Below are 20,876 nucleotides of genomic sequence, written 5' to 3' on the forward strand. Positions count from 1 at the left end.
CCTCTTGTCCAGATGGGTTAGGGCAGTGTGCAGTGTGGTTGCGATTGCGATTGCGTTGTCTGTGGACCTATTGGGTCGGTAAGCAAATTGGAGTGGGTCTAGGGTGTCAGGTAGGGTGGAGGTGATATGGTCCTTGACTAGTCTCTCAAAGCACTTCATGATGACGGAAGTGAGTGCTACGGGGCGGTAGTCGTTTAGCTCAGTTACCTTAGCTTTCTTGGGAACAGGAACAATGGTGGCCCTCTTGAAGCATGTGGGAACAGCAGACAGGGATAAGGATTGATTGAATATGTCCTTAAACACACCAGCCAGCTGGTCTGCGCATGCTCTGAGGACGCGGCTGGGAATGCCGTCTGGGCCTGCAGCTTTGCGAGGGTTAACACGTTTAAATGTTTTACTCACCTTGGCTGCAGTGAAGGAGAGCCCGCAGATTTTGGTAGCGGGCCGTGTCAGTGGCACTGTATTGTCCTCAAAGCGAGCAAAAAGTTATTTAGTCTGTCTGGGAGCAAGACATCCTGGTCCGCGACGGGGCTGGTTTTCTTTTTGTAATCCGTGATTGACTGTAGACCCTGCCACATACCTCTTGTGTCTGAGCTGTTGAATTGCGACTCTACTTTGTCTCTATACTGGCACTTAGCTTGTTTGATTCCCTTGCGGAGGGAATAGCTACACTGTTTGTATTCGGTCATGTTTCCGGTCACCTTGTCCTGGTTAAAAGTGTTGGTTCGTGCTTTCAGTTTCACGCGAATGCTGCCATCAATCCACGGTTTCTGGTTTGGGAATGTTTTAATCGTTGCTGTGGGTACGACATCGTCAATGCACTTTCTAATGAACTCGCTCACCGAATCAGCGTATTCGTCAATGTTGTTGTTGGATGCAATGCGGAACATATCCCAATCCACGTGATCGAAGCAGTCTTGAAGCGTGGAATCAGATTGGTCGGAACAGCGTTGAACAGACCTGAGCGCAGGAGCTTGCTGTTTTAGTTTCTGTTTGTAGGCTGGAAGCAACAAAATGGAGTCGTGGTCAGCTTTTCCGAAAGGAGGGCGGGGGAGGGCCTTATATGTGTTGCGGAAGTTATTATAACAATGATCCAAGGTTTTACCAGCCCTGGTAGCACAATCGATATGCTGATAGAATTTAGGGAGTTTTGTTTTCAGATTAGCCTTGTTAAAATCCCCAGGTACGATGAATGCAGCCTCAGGGTGTGTGGTTTCCAGTTTACATAGAGTCAGATAAAGTTCGTTCAGGGCCATCGATGTGTCTGCTTGGGGGGGAATATATACGGCTGTGATTATAATCGAAGAGAATTCCCTTGGTAGATAATGCGGTCGACATTTGATTGTGAGGAATTCTAAATCAGGTGAACAGAATGACTTGAGTTCCTGTATGTTGTTATGATCACACCACGTCTCGTTAATCATAAGGCATACACCCCCGCCCCTCTTCTTACCAGACAGATGTTTGTTTCTGTCGGCGCGATGCGTGAAGAAACCAGCTGGCTGCACCGACTCCGTTAGCGTCTCTCAAGTGAGCCATGTTTCCGTGAAGCAAAGAACGTTACAGTCTCTGATGTCTCTCTGGAATGTTACCCTTGCTCGGATTTCATCAACCTTCTTGTCAAGAGACTGGACATTGGCGAGTAGTATGCTAGGGAGTGGAGCGCGATGTGCCCGTCTCCGAAGCCTGACCAGAAGACCGCTTCGTTTGCCCCTTATACGGCGTCGTTGTTTAGGGTCGCCGGCTGGGATCAGATCCATTGTACTGGTTGGAAGGCAAAACACAGGATCCGCTTCGGGAGAGTCATATTCCTGGTTGTAAAGATGGTGAGTTGACGTTGCTCTTATGTTCAGTAGTTCCTGCCGACTGTATGTAATGAAACCTAAGATTAGGTTAACACATAAAAAAAAACACAAAATACTGCATAGTTTCCTAGGAACGCGAAGCGAGGCGTCCATCTCTGTCGGCGCCCACAAAACACTCCCCTCCATATGAGAGGTGTAGTTTCAGCTAAACCTCGGGTATTCCCTCCAAGGAATTTGTATACAACCGAAGCTCCTTTACTACATTTCTACACAATTTAAAAACTCTAAAATGCTATTTTTGGAACAGCAAAAACAAGCGAAATTGACTCCAGCCATTATCACCTTGAATGAGTCCTTCACCTCAGTCGATAGGGGACTTAACATTTTACAAACACATCCCAAACAGCAATTAGCTGCTACTGTATGCACTAACTCAGCACCGGGATAAAAACACAAGTTTAGTTTCATGTCAAGTCAAACAGCAGTTACCTATCCATGGACCATCTACTACAGCCATCTTCCACCGCTGCACTGTTTTGAGAGAAATGTTGCGCTGTTCAGTGTAGCTGCGTTGATGCACGCCATACCTCAGTGCTCTCAGCCAGCCGGGCAAATAGCCTGCCTGTCAGCTCTGAGCCATCCGCATGGTCCTAAAGTCATCCTGCTAATCCAGTTTAACCTGTCTAGGATCAGCGTGGCGCTAGCGGCACACCCCCCCCCCCCCCACTGAAAAACCAGTGCCGCGAAATTCAAAAAAAATATATTTTTAAAATATTTAACTTTCACACATTAAAGTCCAATACAGCTAATGAAAGACACAGATCTTGTGAATCCAGTCAACATTTCCGATTTTTAAAATGTTTTACAGGGAAGACACAATATGTAAAGATGTACATCTATTACCTAAAAACACATTAGCATAATCCACCATCTTTTATTTGTCCACCAACACCAGTAGCCATCACCAATTCGGCTAAACTAAGATATTTATAGCCCCTAACCAACAAAAAAACTCATTAGATGACAGTCTGATAACATATTTATGGTATGGGATAGGTTTTGTTAGAAAAAAGTGCATATTTCAGGTAGACTTCATAGTTTACAATTGCACCCACCATCACAAATGGACTAGAATAATTACAATGAGCAACGTGTTTACCTAACTACTAATCATCAAACATTTCGTAAAAATACACAGCATACACGAATCGAAAGACACAGATCCTGTGAATACAGACAATATTTCAGATTTTCTAAGTGTCTTACAGCGAAAACACAATAAATCGTTATATTAGCTTAGCACATAGCAATTAGCAGCCCAGCATTGATTCTAGCCAAAGTGAGCGATAAAAGTCAACATCGCCAAAAGATATTAATTTTTTCACTAACCTTCTCAGAATTCTTCCGATGACACTCCTGTAACATCACATTACAACATGCATATACAGTTTGATCGAAAATGTTTATATTTAGCCCCCAAAATCATGGTTAGACAATGTGAAATGTAGCTCAGTTGGTCAGAAAATGTCCTTGCGCCACTTAGACAGTGATCTACTCTTATACATAAATACTCATAAACGTGACTAAAAAATACAGGGTGGACAGGGATTGATAGACAATTTAATTCTTAATACAATTGCGTTATTACATTTTTTAATTTATCCTTACTTTTCAATACAGTTTGCGCCAAGCGAAGCTACGTCAAAAAACATGGCGTCCTAAGCCACTAAAATGTTTCGACAGAAACACGATTTATCATAATAAAAATGTCCTACCTTGAGCTGTTCTTCCATCAGTATCTTGGGCAAAGGATCCTTTCTTGGGAGAAATCGTCTTTTGGTGGAAAGCTGTCCTCTTGCCATGTGGAAATGTTAACTGCGTTCGGGATGAACTGAAAAGCGTGCCCAACTTTTCACATCGTTGCAAAAATAAATGTCCCAAAATCGCACTAAACGGATATAAATTGCTATAAAACGCTTTAAATTAACTACCTTATGATGTTTTTAACTCCTATAACGAGTGAAAAGATGACCGGAGAAATATAACAGGCTAAACTAACGCTTGGAACAAGTGCGCGCCGGTGTCCTCTTGGCTCATGACGCAGCTCCCAAAGAATGACTAGCTTCAGGGTTTTTTCATTTGTAGGGCCTGTGAACGCGCAATCGACCCCGTTGGAATCGTCATCACGTAAAGGCATCCAGGGGAAGACGTAAGAAGTGTCCGTATAGTCATAGCAACGACAGTGCCCTTTTAAATGACTTCAGAACAGTGGCCAACATTTCTCAAATCTGACTCCATGTCAGGGAAATTGCTGTAGAATGGGCTCTGTTCCACTTAGAGACAAAATTTCAACTCCTATAGAAACTATAGACTGTTTTCTATCCAATAATAATAATAATATGCATATTGTACGATCAAGGATTTTGTGGGAAGCCGTTTAAAAAATTAGCCAAATTAGCATAAGTAGTCTAAACAGCGCCCCCATCCCCAACAGGTTAACTGTATTTGCCTATTAATCAGGATTGGAATGATTTTAGTAGCTTATTTGAAAGTGTTGGTATTGAGCTAGGGTATGGCGACTGCCACACTCTGCCATACCCAATTAACATTCTCCACACTGAACTAAACACATTTGTCTCTTTACTCAAATATTTTGGATTTGATGTCAAATATTTCATATGAGGTGACAGGACAGAATGTCACCGTTTATTTGAGGGTATTTTCATACATATCTGTTTTGACGTTTAGAAATGAAAGTACTTTATGTATCTTTTATTTTTATTTTATATTATTTCACCTTTATTTAACCAGGTAGTTCTCATTTGCAACTGCGACCTGGCCAAGATAAAGCAAAGCAGTGTGAACAGACAACAACACAGAGTTACACATGGAGTAAACAATAAACAAGTCAATAACATAGTAGGAAAAAAAAAGAGAATCTATATACAATGTGTGCAAAAGGCATGAGGAGGTAGGCAATAAATAGGCCATAGGAGCGAATAATTACAATTTAGCAGATTAACACTGGGGTGATCAATCATCAGATGATCATGTGCAAGTAGAGATACTGGTGTGCAAAAGAGCAGAAAAGTAAATAAATAAAAACAGTATGGGGGTGAGGTAGGTAAATTGGGTGGGCTATATACCGACGGACTATGTACAGCTGCAGCGATCGGTTAGCCGCTCAGATAGCAGATGTTTAAAGTTGTTGAGGGAGATAAAAGTCTCCAACGTCAGAGATTTTTGCAATTCGTTCCAGTCGCAGGCAGCAGAGAACTGGAAGGAAGGCGGCCAAATGAGGTTTTGGCTTTAGGGATGATCAGTGAGATACACCTGCTGGAGCGCGTGCTACGGGTGGGTGTTGCCATCGTGACCAGTGAACTGAGATAAGGTAGCGCTTTACCTAGCATAGCCTTGTAGATGACCTGGAGCCAGTGGGTCTGACGACGAACATGTAGCGAGGGCCAGCCGACTAGAGCATACAGGTCGCAGTGGTGGGTGGTATAAGGTGCTTTAGTAACAAAACGGATGGCACTGTGATAAACTGCATCCAGTTTGCTGAGTAGAGTATTGGAAGCTATTTTGTGGATGACATCGCCGAAGTCGAGGATCGGTAGGATAGTCAGTTTTACTAGGGTAAGTTTGGCGGCGTGAGTGAAGGAGGCTTTGTTGCGAAATAGAAAGCCGACTCTAGATTTGATTTTGGATTGGTGATGTTTGATATGAGTCTGGAAGGAGAGTTTGCAGTCTAGCCAGACACCTAGGTACTTATAGATGTCCACATATTCTAGGTCGGAACCATCCAGGGTGGTGATGCTAGTCGGGCGTGCGGGTGCAGGCAGTGACCGGTTGAAAAGCATGCATTTGGTTTTACTAGCGTTTAAGAGCAGTTGGAGGCCACGGAAGGAGTGTTGTATGGCATTGAAGCTCGTTTGGAGGTTAGATAGCACAGTGTCCAAGGAAGGGCCAGAAGTATACAGAATGGTGTCCTCTACGTAGAGGTGGATCAGGGAATCACCCGCAGCAAGAGCAACATCATTGATATATACAGAGAAAAGAGTCGGCCCGAGAATTGAACCCTGTGGTACCCCATAGAGACTGCCAGAGGACCGGACAACATGCCCTCCGATTTGACACACTGAACTCTGTCTGCGAAGTAGTTGGTGAACCAGGCAAGGCAGTCATTAGAAAAACCGAGGCTACTGAGTCTGCCGATAAGAATATGGTGATTGACAGAGTCGAAAGCCTTGGCCAGGTCGATGAAGACGGCTGCACAGTACTGTCTTTTATCGATGGCGGTTATCATTTAACATTTAACATTTAAGTCATTTAGCAGACGCTCTTATCCAGAGCGACTTACAAATTGGTGCATTCACCTTATGACATCCAGTGGAACAGCCACTTTACAATAGTGCATCAGATCTTTTAAGGGGGGGGGGGGGGGGGGGGCAGAAGGATTGCTTTATCCTAGGTATTCCTAGGATAAAGCAATGATGATATGATATCGTTTAGTACCTTGAGCGTGGCTGAGGTGCACCCGTGACCGGCTCGGAAACCGGATTGCACAGCGGAGAAGATACGGTGGGATTCGAGATGGTCAGTGATCTGTTTGTTGACTTGGCTTTCGAAGACCTTAGATAGGCAGGGCAGGATGGATATAGGTCTGTAACAGTTTGGGTCCAGGGTGTCTCCCCCTTTGAAGAGGGGGATGACCACGGCAGCTTTCCAATCCTTGGGGATCTCAGATGATACGAAGGAGAGGTTGAACAGGCTGGTAATAGGGGGTGCGACAATGGCGGCGGACAGTTTCAGAAATAGAGGGTCCAGATTGTCAAGCCCAGCTAATTTGTATGGGTCCAGGTTTTGCAGCTCTTTCAGAACATCTGCTATCTGGATTTGGGTAAAGGAGAAGCTGGGGAGGCTTGGGCAAGTAGCAGCGGGGGGGGGGGGGGGGAGCTGTTGCCCAAGTTTGGAGTAGCCAGGAGGAAGGCATGGCCAGCCGTTGAGAAATGCTTGTTGAAGTCTTCGATTATCACGGATTTATCGGTGGTGACCGTGTTACCTAGCCTCAGTGCAGTGGGCAGCTGGGAAGAGGTGCTCTTGTTCTCCATGGACTTTACAGTGTCCCAGAGCTTTTTGGAGTTAGAGTCCCCATTAGTCTCTAGTCCCCCCATTTGAAGAATCCTAAGAATTTGCACAAATTCACTTATACTGTATTAAAATAGTCAAAAGTTTAGTATTTTGTCCCATATTTCTAGCATGCAATGTCTAGATCAAGCTTGTGACTCTACAATCTCATTGGATGCATTCAGTTTGTTTTGGTTGTGTTTTTGAATATGTTTTGCCCAATAGGAATTGAATGGTGAAAGATGACTGGAGAATTTTCTTTCTAAGTTGATAAGATGTTTCTGAACACGTCTAAGTTAATCCTGATAATGCCATGATTAAGAAAATTCATGAATGAATCATGAATAATGATGAGTGAGTTGCTGTTCAAAGGCTACAAAAAACATGCTAATCTCATCATTACCAATAGCATTTTTTGGGGGGGGGTGATTGTTCTGCCCCTGTACGCCTAACTACTCATGATTATTCACAATCCATTCATGATTATCCATCATTTTTCACCTAGTCAGCTCAGGGATATGAACCAGCGATCTTTCAGTTAATGCCCCAAGGCTTTTAACCACTAGGCTACCAGCAGCCCCATATGTACCTGCCGTTTAAGCCATATATCATTCAACCATTTTTCTTTGTGGTTAAAGGTTAACTTACAATATGTTTGATCATCTTGACATTGCATCGAAACTTATTTCTAAATATGTGTTGTAGATCAGCTTCCTGAAATGTGGCATTGAGTAATTGTGTGTTTTATCCCAGTTGAACACCTTTTTTGTTATTCTGGCATATTGATAAGGAGGTTCCATAACCTAATCATTTCACTCCTCTGTCTTACTTCACAGCGCTCCCAACCCATGTCTCCTTCAATAGCTAGATGTGGGGAAAACCTATGCACTCCCAGAAAACATTGTATGGCTCTATTCTGAAAGAGTTTGCTGTTTTGGATTCTTTCAAACCCCAGATTTCAGGAGTTCAGAAAAGGACACACACATGAATTATAGAGCTATGAATATGTACGATAGCCAAGGTCTTTACAGATTTTAAGTTGACCCCAATGCTCTACCTGCAGTATCTGTTATAGGTCTTTATACCCTCCTCAAAGGTCATACATTCATCAAAAAGGAATCAGAGGTATATACACTGAGTGTACAAAACATGATTAACACCTGCTCTTTCCATAAAATAGACTCACCAGGTGAATCCAGGTGGAAGCTATCATCCCATATTGATGTTACTTATTAAATCCACTTCAATCAATGTAGAGGAAGGGGAGGAGACAGGTTAAAGAAGGATTTTTAAGCCTTGAGACAATTGAGACATGGATTGTGTATGTGTGCCATTCAGAGGGTGAATGGGCAAGACCAAACATTTAAGTGCCTTTGAACGGGGTATGGTAGTAGGTGCCAGGTGCACCGGTTTGAGTCAAGAACTGCAACACTGCTGGGTTTTTCATGCTCAACAGTTTCCTGTGTGTATCAAGAATGGTCCACCACCCAAAGGACATCCAGCCAACTTGACACAACTGTGGGAAGCATTGGAGTCAACATGGGCCAACATCCCTGTGGAACGCTTTCGACACCTTGTAGAGTCCATGCCTTGACGAATTGAGGCTGTTCTGAGAGGGTGCAACTCAATATTGGGAAGGTGTTCGTATATGAGCAAGTGTAGTTTAGGGGCATTGTTCCAAAATTCCAAAATCAAATCAAAAATCTGTGTGATCACCCTCTCCGTAGGCGAGGTATGAATACTTCTTAGTTTACCCTTAATCTGGGTTTTACCTGGGTTTATCTTGGTTAATCATTCATCTCCATTTTGTACACCAGAGAATGACAGTGTTCAACATACCTTGCCGAACAATCTCACTCTCTTCAAGGATGACAATATAATCTGCATACAATAGTTTACCCAGGGTCGTGTCCTATAATTTAACTCCTAGATTAGCATGCTTGATTTGCTGGGCCAAGTCATTCACCAAAAGGGCAAACAACGTTTGGGAAAGCACACTTCCTTGTTTGACTCCAAACAGAAACCATCCAGTCTTCAACTCATGTACCTGTATACGGGAGACTGGACCTCTACATAGAGATTTAATTGCATCCAATTAATTGCAACTGAGTTAGGAAGGATGCCTGTATCTTTGTAGTGACTGGGTGTATTGATACACCATCCAAATTGTAATTAATAACTTCACCACGCTCAAAGGGATATTGAATGTTTGCTTTTTACCTATCTACCAATAGGTGCCCTTCCCTTCCCCTTTCCCTTTATTTGCGAGCCTTTGAAAAAACTCCCTGGTCTTTGTGGTTGAATCTGTGTTTGAAATTCACAGCTCTACTGAGGTACCTTACATATAATTATATGTGTGGGGTTCACAGATGAGGTAGTCATTAAAAAATCATGTTAATAACTTCTTCGGGATCGGTGGGTCCCCTGCAGGATGGTTGAGCTAACGTAGGCTAATGCTATTAGCATGAGGTTGTAAGTAACAACAAAATTTACCAGGACAGACATATCTGATATTGGCAGATAGCTTAAATTCTTGTTAATCTAACCGCACTGTCCAATTTACAGTAGCTGTTACAGTGAAAGAATACCATGCTATTGTTTGAGTAGAGTGCATGATTTTGAACATGAAAAGTTATTAATAAACAAATTAGGCACATTTGGGCAGTCTGATACAACATTTTGAACATAAATGAAATGGTTCATTGGATCAGTCTAAAACTTTAGACATACACTGCTGCCATCTAGTGGCCAAAGTCTAAATTGCACCTGGGCTGGAATAATACATTATGGCCTTTCTCTTGCATTTCAAAGATGATGGTAAAAAAAAAAAAATACAAAAGAACGGTTGGTTTTTTCTTGGTATTATATTTTACCAGATCTATTGTGTTACATTCTACTACATTCCTTTCACATTTCCATAAACTTCAAAGTGTTTCCTTTCAAATGGTATCAAGAATATGCATATCATTTCTTCAGGGCCTGAGCTACCGTCAGTTAGATTTGAGTATGTAATTTTAGGAAAAATTGAAAAAAATAGGGGCTAATCCTTAACACTATTACTGGACACAGAGTCAGTCGATGCAACTTATTATGTTACTTGTTAAGCACATTTTTACTCCTGAACTTATTTAGGCTTGCCATAAATAACAAACAGGTTGAAAACTTATTGACTCAAGGCATTTCAGCTTTTCATTTGTAATTCATTTGCAAAATCTTGACATTATGGGATATTGTGTATTAGGCCAGTGACAAAAAAATCGCAATTTAATCTATTTTAAATTCAGGCTGTAACACAACAAAATGTGTAAAAAGTCAAGGGGTGTGAATACTTTGTGAATGCAATGTAAATCTATACAAGGCATGTTTAATGAAACACAATCTCATGTACAAGTAATTCTGACATTTCCAAATACTGAGTCAACCTGTTGTTTAGCATCCCAGAGTTTAACATGCAGACTATGCTAATAATGCGGATGCGTTTGTAATTGAATGGGACCCCTGGATCATTCTTTGATGACTCTGGGATTAGTTTAATGATAGCTTTGTACCCAGTTGAAGGAATGATACCATTTTCAAAACACATTTGGAAACGTCAGAATAGAGTCAGCTGTAACTTGGGAGACTTTAAGACCTCAATATGAGGCTCGTCCATTCCTGTTGAACTATGCTTTTTGAACAAGTTTTGTGTCTGTGCAGTTGCAGATGGATGTAAGGATGTGAGTCCATGCACAGTTCATTCAGAAAGTATTCAAGATCCCTTGACTTTTTTCACATTTTGTTACGTTACATCCTTATTCTAAAATGTATTAAATTGTTTTTTTCCTCATCAATCTACACACAATACCCCATAATGACAAAGAGAAAACAGGTTTTAGACATTTTTGCAAATGCATTAAAAATTACACTGAAATATCACATTTACATAAGTATTCAGACCGTTTACTCAGTACTTTGTTGTAGCACCTTTGGCAGTGATTACAGCCTTGAGTCTTCTTGGGTATGAAGCTACAAGCTTGGCACACCTGTAATTGGGGAGTTTCTCACATTCCTCTCTGCAAATCCTCTCAAGCTCTGTCAGGTTGGATGGGGAGTGTTGCTGCACAGCTATTTTCAGGTCTCTCCAGAAATGTTCAATCAGGTTGAAGTCCGGGCTCTGGCTTGGCCACTCAAGGACATTCATAGACTTGTCCCGAAGCCACTCCTGCAATGTCTTGGCTGTGTGCTTATGGTTGGTGTCCTGTTGGAAGGTGAACCTTCGCCCCAGTCTGAGGTCCTGAGCACTCTGGAGCAGATTTTCATCTCTGATCTCTGATCTCTCTGTACTTTGCTCATCTTTCCCTTGATCATGACAAGTCTCACAGTCCCTGCCATTGAAAAACATCCCCAAAGCATGATGCTGCCACCACCATGCTTCACTGTAGGGACGGTGCCAGGTTTCCTCCAGACGTAACGCTTGGCATTCAGGCCAGAGAGTTCCATCTTGGTTTCATCAGACCAGAGAATCTTGTTTATCATGGTCTGAGAGTCTTTAGGTGTCTTTTGGCAAACTCCAAGTGGGCTGTCATATGCTTTAAACTGCGGAGTGGCTTCTGCCTGGCCACTCTACCATAAAGGCCTGATTGGAGGAGTGCTGCAGAGATGGTTGTCCTTCTGGAAGGTTCTCCTATCTCCACAGAGGAACTCTGGAGCTCTGTCAGAGTGACCAACGGGTTCTTGATCACCTCCCTGACCAAGGTCCTTCTCCCCTGATTGCTCAGTTTGCTGGGTGGCCAGCTCTAGGAAGAGTCTTGGTGGTTCCAAACTTGTTCCATTTAAGAATAATGGAGGTCACTGTGTTCTTGGGGACCTTCAATGCTGCAGAAATGTTTTGGTACCCTTCCCCAGATCTGTGCCTCAACACAACCCTGTCTCGGAGCTCTACGGACAATTCCTTCAACCTCATGGCTTGGTTTTTGCTCTGACATGCACTGTCAACAGTGGGACTTTATATAGACAGATGTGTGACTTTCCAAATCATGTCCAATCAATTAAATTTACCACAGGTGAACTCCGAACAAGTTGCAGAAACATCGCAAGGATGATCAATGGAAACAGGATGCATCTGAGCTCAGTTTCAAGTCTCATAGCAAAGGGTCTGAATAATTATGTAAATAAGGTATTTCTGTTTTTTGTTTTTGGATATATTTGCAAAAAAAAAAAAAACCTGTTTCCACTTGGTCGTTATAGGGTATTTTGTGTAGATTGCTGAAGTAAAAAAATATTTAATCTATTCAAGAATAAGGCTGTAAAATAACAAAATGTGGTCAAAGGTTATGAATACTTTCCGTGTACATGTGTATGTGTACATTTTGTGTACATTTTGTATGTTTGTGTGTATATGCATTTGTGCATGCATGCAGCCGTGCACATTTTTGTGTCTTTTTCTGTGCGCACGTGTGTTTATACTCCAAGTCCATTCACCCTGACCTGTGCCATCTCTGTCTCTGTCTCTCTGTCTCTGTCTCTCTGTCTCTATCTCTGTCTCTCTCTGCGTCTCTCTCTCTCTGTCTGTCTCTGTCTCTGCCTCTGTCTCTGTCTCTCTCTCTCTCGCTCTCTCTTTCTCTTTTTTTTCTTTCTTTCTTTTTCCCCACCCCCGGGTCTCAACACAGACGTTTAGAATGAATGGATACAGGGAGAGGGGTTAATCAAGTGCGGAGGTGGAATAGAATGCAGACTTCAGATATCTCAATTGCATTAGTATGGACTGCTCAGCTGCATTGATTTATGGTTTAATCTATTTTATTGTTGCTTTTATTTGTCATTTCTGATACAGTATGTGTTTTGTTGACAGGTTTATATTCCAGCACTGTGTAAGGTCAGATAATACCACTTGAACTTTGCACTCTTGTAAACCTGCCCCCTTTCATTGATTTCTGATGTCTTTCTGAGCTTTTTTTTTTTTTTTTACTAGCAAAAACTTCTTCAGGTCAGGGGTCAGTTATTGGATTGTGGAAGTAAAGCTGCTATTATTGGATTTACTGTAGTCAAGCTATACTTATTTTTTCTAAGGTTTCTGGTTGAAACCACAATCAGCACAAAGCGCAATAGTCACTTTTGTGTAATCAGTGACCAATACCATTAAATTCCAACGGAACTCACTGTGGATGAAGAACCCTTGGCTAGTTAGCAAAGCCTGTAAGCTACACTAATATCATGTGAAGTGTCATGTGATGAATGTGATCAGCCATTAGGGCTTTATAGAGGGTTAGAGTGGGTTAGATAGGGTTAGAGTGGGTTAGAGTCCAGACATCACCATCCTGCTTTTATTTAATTTAGGACACTCTGATGGGCCCCTGGTCAAGTAGGGGCCACCCCAGACCCCCTCTGCCCCCTATTTAAACTCATATCAGAGGCACGATTTCAACCTAGTTGACTCCATACAACACGGCCTTCCTCAGTCTTGTAAAATTGGGGGCCATTGATAGTGTTCATAGCCACACAGGTGAGGTTGTGGGTTTACAGAGGTCCTTTGTGTTTTATGAGTCCTGGGGGACACTGTAGTGCTGTATGTGGGCCTGGACATTAACTTACATGGAGAGTTCAGAGAGAACCCACTCCTCTAATTCAAACATATTTTGCACACATTGAAATATGCACACCAACACAAACACACACGCACATGAACACATATACAGAAACACAGTACAGGTTTTCTGGACAGGACTTCTCCAGACGACTCTAAACCACCTTACGCTACTAACACAGACACACACAGTTCACACACACACTTTGACAATACGAGCGGTTTATGTCTCCGACCATCTGCTCATTAGGTTTGCCTCATTTAACAGGGACGCTCTGTGACATCATCACACAGGGACAGCCTGTCTGTCTGCACTCTGGGTCACACATCAGCTGGCGCAGAAACAGAGGAAGTTCAGATCACACAGAGAAGTCTAACTGTAATTGGATAAAGGCTACTATGAGTGTGTTATTAGACCTTAGGGTGTACAGCACCCACCTGGATAATGTACTCTGGGTAGAAGTCAACCTTAACCACAGATATGGGATGAGCTGACCCTAACTTCACTGCATCCTAACTTTAGAGAGCAGTGTATATGGGTAACTATCTGACTCTGAAGAATGCATAACAGCTTGTTTATTGCTAGAATGATCACCGCACATCTGTTGGTCAACTGAAGAATGGGAATCTCAACCCTTTTAATTGGCTTTTCCAATGACATAAGGCCCCACAAATTACTCAACCCGCAAGTTATTCTCTTAAAATCTCCCACATTAATCAAGCTGTGTTAATATACTGTATGTTATTCATGTTGTTAAAGTTGTCCAGACATCCCTTACCAGTGTTCTCTCCACCCAAACACAAAAGATCAAAGACTGTCTCTAACAACACAATATAGAGCTGACCCACTCTGTCCCTCTCCTCTTCGACCAAAACAATCCCTCCCCCTCTTCCAACTGACCTCTCACAGCAGTGGTTGCCCCTGGCAACACCGATAGGAACAGATGCTGCGGAGCTGGCCCGCCTTTTGACCCCCATTAACCTATGACCCCTCTAGTTTCTGAATGGGCGGGTCATCCGAGAGGCCCCACCAGAACTGAAAAGAGTTTCTGTATGTGGTTCTGGTCTTCATAACCTGCCTGAGACACACGTCTAGGGTCAGACTGTGCCATCACCAGCCCAAATCCGAGCCTTACCATTAAGCCATGCCATTAGGCGGTGTCACACTGAAGTCCTTCCCCTCCTGACAAATGAAACAACTTTTTTATGTGCTTTGAGGACATTACAGTGCCACCTATTCAGCCCGTTACCAAAGACTGTAGGCTCTCCTTCTCCGTGGCCAACGTGAGTAAAACATTTAAACATGTTAACCCTTGCAAAACAAAAGAGATGATCGTGGACTTCAGGAAACAGCAGAGGGAGCACCCCCTTATCCACATTGATGGGACAGCAGTGGAGAAGGTGGAAAGTTTTAAGTTCCTCTGTGTTCATATCACCGACAAACTGAAATTGTCCACTCATACAGCCAGTGTGGTGAACAAGGCACAATAGCAAAAAAAATGTGGCTTGTCACCGAAAACCCTCACTAACTTTTACAGGTGCACAATTGAGAGCATCCTGTCAGGCTGTATCACCACCTGGTACAGCAACTGCATCCCCCACAACCGCAGGGTTCTCCAGAGGGTGGTGCGGTCTGCACAACACATCACCAGGGGCAAACTACCTGCCCTCCAGGACACCAACAGCACCCGATGTCACAGAAAGGCCAAAAAGATAATCAAGGACAATAACCACCCGAGCCACTGCCTGTTCACCCCGCTTCCATCCAGAAGGCGAGGTCAGTACAGCTGCATCAAAGCTGGAACAGAGAGATTGAAAAACAGCTTCTATCTCAAGGCCATCAGATTGTTCAACAGCCATCCCTAGCACAGAGAGGTGGCTGCTTACCTACAGACTTGATATCATTGGCCACTTTAATAAATGGAACACAAGTCACTTTAAATAATGCCACTTTAAGAATGTTTACATATCTTGCATTAGTCATCTCATAGTATGTATATCATGTATACTGTATCCTTTACTATCTATTCTTTACTATCTATTGCATCTTAATTGCTCTGTCACTGATCATCCATATATTTTATACTTATATATTCTCATTCCTTTACTAGATTGTGTGTATTAGCTTTTGTTGTGGAATTTGTTAGATATTAAGTTTTGTTGTGGAATTGTTAGATATGACCTGTTAGATACTGCTGCACTGTCGGATCTAGAAGCATAAGCATTTCACTACACTCGCAATAACATCTGCTAACCATGTGTATGAGACCAATAACATCTGCCCACCATGTGTATGTGACCAATAACATCTGCTAACCATGTGTATGTGGCCAATAACATCTGCTAACCATGTGTATGTGACCAATGAAATGTGATTTGATTTGATGTAATGGATGTATTGATCCAATGTAATAAGATGTGTACTTGCTGTGTGCTGATGGTTTCTGTCCTGTGTATGTCTTAGGTACAGAGACCTAGTGGACACCACTCTAGCTTACAAGAAGAAGCTTTCATCAGAGGAGAAATGTCGCTTTGTTCTGCAGCAGTGCAAACTCCAAGGATGGCAGGTGTGTGGTGCTGTCTCTGCTTCCCTATTCTGTCTGTCTGTCTGTCTGTCTGTCTGTCTGTCTGTCTGTCTGTCTGTCTGTCTGTCTGTCCACACAGAAGATGGGAAGAGGAATATTTTGAGCCCAGAAGACACACACACACACACACACACACACACACACACACACACACACACACACACACACACACACACACACACACACACACACACACACACACACACACACACACACACACACACATACACACACACACACAGAGTCTCTCACAATGCCTCCCAGGCACTTTTTCACACACACACCCAGGCCCACACACACATTTCTGGGAAGTGGTGTATATAGGAATTAATAGTCTGGGTGTGTGGGAGCATGTCTATCCCATGCCCTGTGCACCTGTCCTAGGCGGGACAAGCCAACCCTTACATCACGCCCCAGGAAGAGGGTAACTACCCATTTTTGTGCTCTTGTAGGAAGCAATCAATCCCCTGTTGCTGACTACAAATGATCTATATCTGGGTTAATAACTCACTAACTAGAAAAGGATATGAACACATGGCTACATGAAGCTCTGGCTTTGATCTCAAAACAAGCACATCTACTCATGACCACTAATGCTGTGAATACAGTCCAGTTCAAAATAAATGTCACAGATCAAATCAAATCAAATGTATTTATAAAGCACTTCTTGCATCAGTTGATGTCACAAAGTGCTGTACAGAAACCCAGCCTAAAACCCCAAACAGCAAGCAATGCAGGTGTAGAAGCACGGTGGCTAGGAAAATCTCCCTAGAAAGGCCGGAACCTAGGAAGAAACCGAGAGAGGAACCAGGCTATGAGGGGTGGCCAGTCCTCTTCTGGCTGTGCCGGGTGGAGATTATAACAGTACATGGCCAAGATGTTCAAACGTTCACAGATGACCAGCAGGGTCAAATACTAATAATCCCTGTGGTTGTTTCTTCCTAGGTTTTGGCCTTTCTAGGGAGTTTTTCCTAGCCACTGTGCTTCTACACCTGCACTGCTTGCTGTTTGGGGTTTTAGGCTGGGTTTCTGTACAGCACTTAGAGATATTAGCTGATGTACGAAGGGCTATATAAAATAAACTTGATTGATTGATTGATTGTTGTCGAGGGTGCAACAGGTCAGTACCTCAGGAGTAAATGTCAGTTGGCTTTTCATAGCCGATCATTCAGAGTTTTTCTACCACCCCTGCTGTCTCTAGAGAGTTGAAAACAGCATGTCTGTGACAGGTAGCACATCCTGTGAACAGGTCAGGGTTCTATAGCCGCAGGCAGAACAGTTGAAACTGGAGCAGCAGCACGACCAGGTGGACTGAGGACAGCAAGGAGTCGTCTGGCCAGGTAGTCCTGAGGCATGGTCCTAGGGCTCAGGTCCTCCGAGAGAGAGAAAAAAAGATCCATACTGATCCATAAATGGCAATGGTTTATTTGCATATAGGTCTACTGCAGCTCTGATTGGTTATGCAGCACCGGTCTGTGTAGAGTACAGTTGAGTTGCGCGTGTCAATGTGCATGTCAATGCAATAGAATCCTACTAAGATGCATTCTGCCGCCAACAAAATCGCTCCGGGACAGTCTCGGTTAGCTCCGGGACAGTCTCGGTTAGCTCCGGGACAGTCTCGGTTAGCTCCGGGACAGTCTCAGTTAGCTCCGGGGCAGTCTCGGTTAGCTCCACGGCAGTCTCGAGGCTACTGCTCGCCTGAGCATGCGCGCAGCTTCGAGGGAAACTGCTCACAACGGCAGAGCATGTGTAACCAAACCAGCCCAGGACCTTCACATCCGGCTTCTTCAACTGTGGGTTCTGAGTCCTGATTGTAATTAAAGCCCTTTTCTGGGGAAAAATCACATTCTGATTGGCTGGGCCTGGCACCCCAGTCAGGTGAAATCCATAGATTAGGGCGTTATGCATTTATTTCAAATGACTGATTTCCTTATAAATGATCAAAGGCCGTCTGCACTCTTTTAAGGTTCTTACTACTGAAAAATGTCTGTTCAAGGTGATGATTTCCTTATATGAACTGTAACTCAGTAAAATCTTTTTTTTGTTCAGTATAACTACAGTGAACTCATTATAGCCTTAAACTGACTGAACCCGATCCCTCTCCCTCTCTCTCTCTCTCTCTCTCTCTCTCTCTCTCTCTCTCTCTCTCTCTCTCACTCTCTCTCTCTCGCTCTCTCTCTCTCTCTCTCTCTCTCTCTCTCTCTCTCTCTCTCTCTCTCTCTCTCTCTCTCTCTCTCTCTCTCTCTCATATATATATATATATATATATATATATATATATATATATATATATATATATATGTCTCTCTGTCTCTATTGTGAGAGACTTTATATATATAGAGACTATTATATATATATATATATATATATATATATATATATATATATATAGATGTATATATATATATATATATATATATCTGTCTCTCTGTCTCTCTCTACCTGTCGCTCTCTCTCTTTCTCTAGCTTTATCTCTCTCTCTCTCTCCAACTGTCTCTCTCTCCCTCTCTGCCTCTCTCCCTCTCTCTCTCTCTGTCTCTTTCTCTCTCTGTCTCTGTCTCTCTCTCTCTCTCACGCTCTCTCTCCCTCTCGGTCTCTCTCTCTATATATATATACAATTCAATTCAATTCAATTTGCTTTATTTGCTTTATTGGCATGACGTAACAATGTACATATTGCCAAAGCTTATTTTGGATATTTACAATATAAAAATATATAATACAATTAGAATCAAAACTGTCAACGGGGCAAATGTAACAACAATAACCAAGAGTCAAAATAACCATACATTCAACAATAACAATAAACATACAGTAATGTACATGTGCAGGTTGATTGGTCTGTCAGACACTGTCCCTCAACTTATGGCAGGCAGCAATGTAGTGCGCTGCCAACCCACAGCTCTCTGCGTCCTCCCCTAACAGGACGGGTAGCCTACTCTCATCAGAGAGGTCTTTGAAACCTTGAATAAGGGTTTCAAATTTGGGAAAATGACACTCTCTAATATTTTTATATTTTTTACATTTTGTCAGGAAATGCAGCTCCGTCTCAGGTTCTGCTGTTGTGCAGTGGTTGCACAGCCTTTCCTCTACAGGGAGCCAGGTTTTCCTGCGTCTACCCTTCTCAATGGCAAGGCTGTGCTCACTGAGCCTGTACTTTGTCAAGGTTTTTCTAAGGTTTTGATCAGTAACCATGGTCAAATATTTAGCCACGGTGTACTGTCAATTTAGGGCCAGATAGCACTGCAATTTGCATTGTGTTTGTGCTTGTGTTTCACAACAAGCAATGTAGTTTTGTTTTGACTGTGTTGTAATTTGGTTAATTCTGATTGATTGGATGTTCTGGTCCTGAGGCTTCAGTGTGTTAGAAGAACAGGTTTGTGAACTCAGCCCCAGGACCAGCTGGATGAGGGGACTATTTTCTTTGCTCAGCTCTTGGCATTGCAGGGCTTGGTAATGATATGAGAGGGGGTCACTGTATTTTAGATTTTTCCAAAACTTAATTGCTCTTCTTTGAGTTTTCATTATTAGTGGATATTGGCCTAATTCTGCCCTGCATGCATTGTTTGTAGTTTTCCTCTGGACATGTAGGAGAATCTTACAGAACCCTGCATGCAGGGTTTCAATGGGGTGTTGTCCCATTTGATGAAATCTTATTTTGCAAGTGGACCCCACACCTCGCTGCCATAAAGTGCAATTGGTTCAATGACATATTCAATTAGTTTCAGCCAAATTTTAATAGGTATTTCATTTTGAATTTGCTTTTTAATGGCGTAGAATGCCCTGCGTGCTTTCTCTCTCAGTTCATTCACTGCCTCATTAAGGTGTCCAGTTGAGCTTATTTTTAAACCTAAGTAATTGTAGTGTGTGCAGTACTCTATATATTTTGTACCAATTGAGAACTTTGGTCTAATTCACTGAGATCTGGATCTTTTCTGGAAAATCATTATTTTAGTATTTTTGGGGTTTACTGCCAGGGCCCAGGTCTGGCGGTACTGCTCTAGCAAGTCCAGGCTCTGCTGTAGGCCATGTGCTGTGGGTGACAGCAGGAATAGGTCATCTGCGAAGACTAGACATTTAACTTCTGAATTTTTGAGACTAACACCAGGGGCTGTGGATTTTTCTAGAATAGTGGCCAATTCGTTAATGTCAATATTGAAGAGTGCAGGGCTCAAAATGCAACCCTGGCAAAGGCCCCGCCCCTGGTTAAAGAATTCTGTTCTTTTCTTACCAATTTTAATGCTGCACGTATTGCCAGTTTACATTGATTTAATTATGTCATATGTTTTACCCCCGACACCACTTTCAATAACTTTGTAGAACAGTCCTGTATGCCAAATAGAATCAAATGCTTTTTGGAAGTCGATAAAGCAAGCGTATATTTTGGTATTATTTTGGTGGACATGTTTTATCTATCAGGGTGTGTAGGGTGTAAATATGATCAGTTGTGCGATGTTTTGGTATAAATCCAATTTGGGTTTTACTCAAGACATTGTGCTTATTAACGTCTTTGATATAGGGGGCAGCATTTTCACTTTTGGATGAATTACGTGCCCATAGTGAACTGCCTCCTACTCTGTCCCAGATGCTAATATATGCATATTATTATTACTATTGGATATGAAACACTCTGAAGATTCTAAAACTATTTGAATGATGTCTGTGAGTATAACAGAACTCATTTGGCAGGCAAAAACCTGAGAAAAAATCCAAACAGGAAGTGAGAATTCTGAGACTGGTCAGCGTTCAACTCATCACCTATTCAATTCCCTGTAAGATATGGATATGTTTGCACTT

The 20,876-nt window shown here is 42.6% G+C and overlaps 1 protein-coding gene across 4 annotated transcripts in view; it reads left to right on the forward strand.

Moving 5' to 3' along the window:
- Window positions 1-6,749: 6,749 nt before the first annotated feature.
- The window catches only part of LOC129820696 (unconventional myosin-XVI-like), a 132,919-nt gene continuing 118,792 nt past the window's right edge, over window positions 6,750-20,876 (forward strand). For all 4 annotated transcript variants that reach the window (XM_055877557.1, XM_055877556.1, XM_055877559.1 and 1 more), the window contains exon 1: window positions 6,750-16,061. The gene's annotated coding sequence lies outside the window, so the exon portion shown is untranslated. The remainder of the gene's footprint in view (window positions 16,062-20,876) is intronic.

The sequence above is a fragment of the Salvelinus fontinalis genome, chromosome 23 (genome assembly GCF_029448725.1).
Source record: "Salvelinus fontinalis isolate EN_2023a chromosome 23, ASM2944872v1, whole genome shotgun sequence".
Lineage (NCBI taxonomy): Eukaryota > Metazoa > Chordata > Actinopteri > Salmoniformes > Salmonidae > Salvelinus > Salvelinus fontinalis.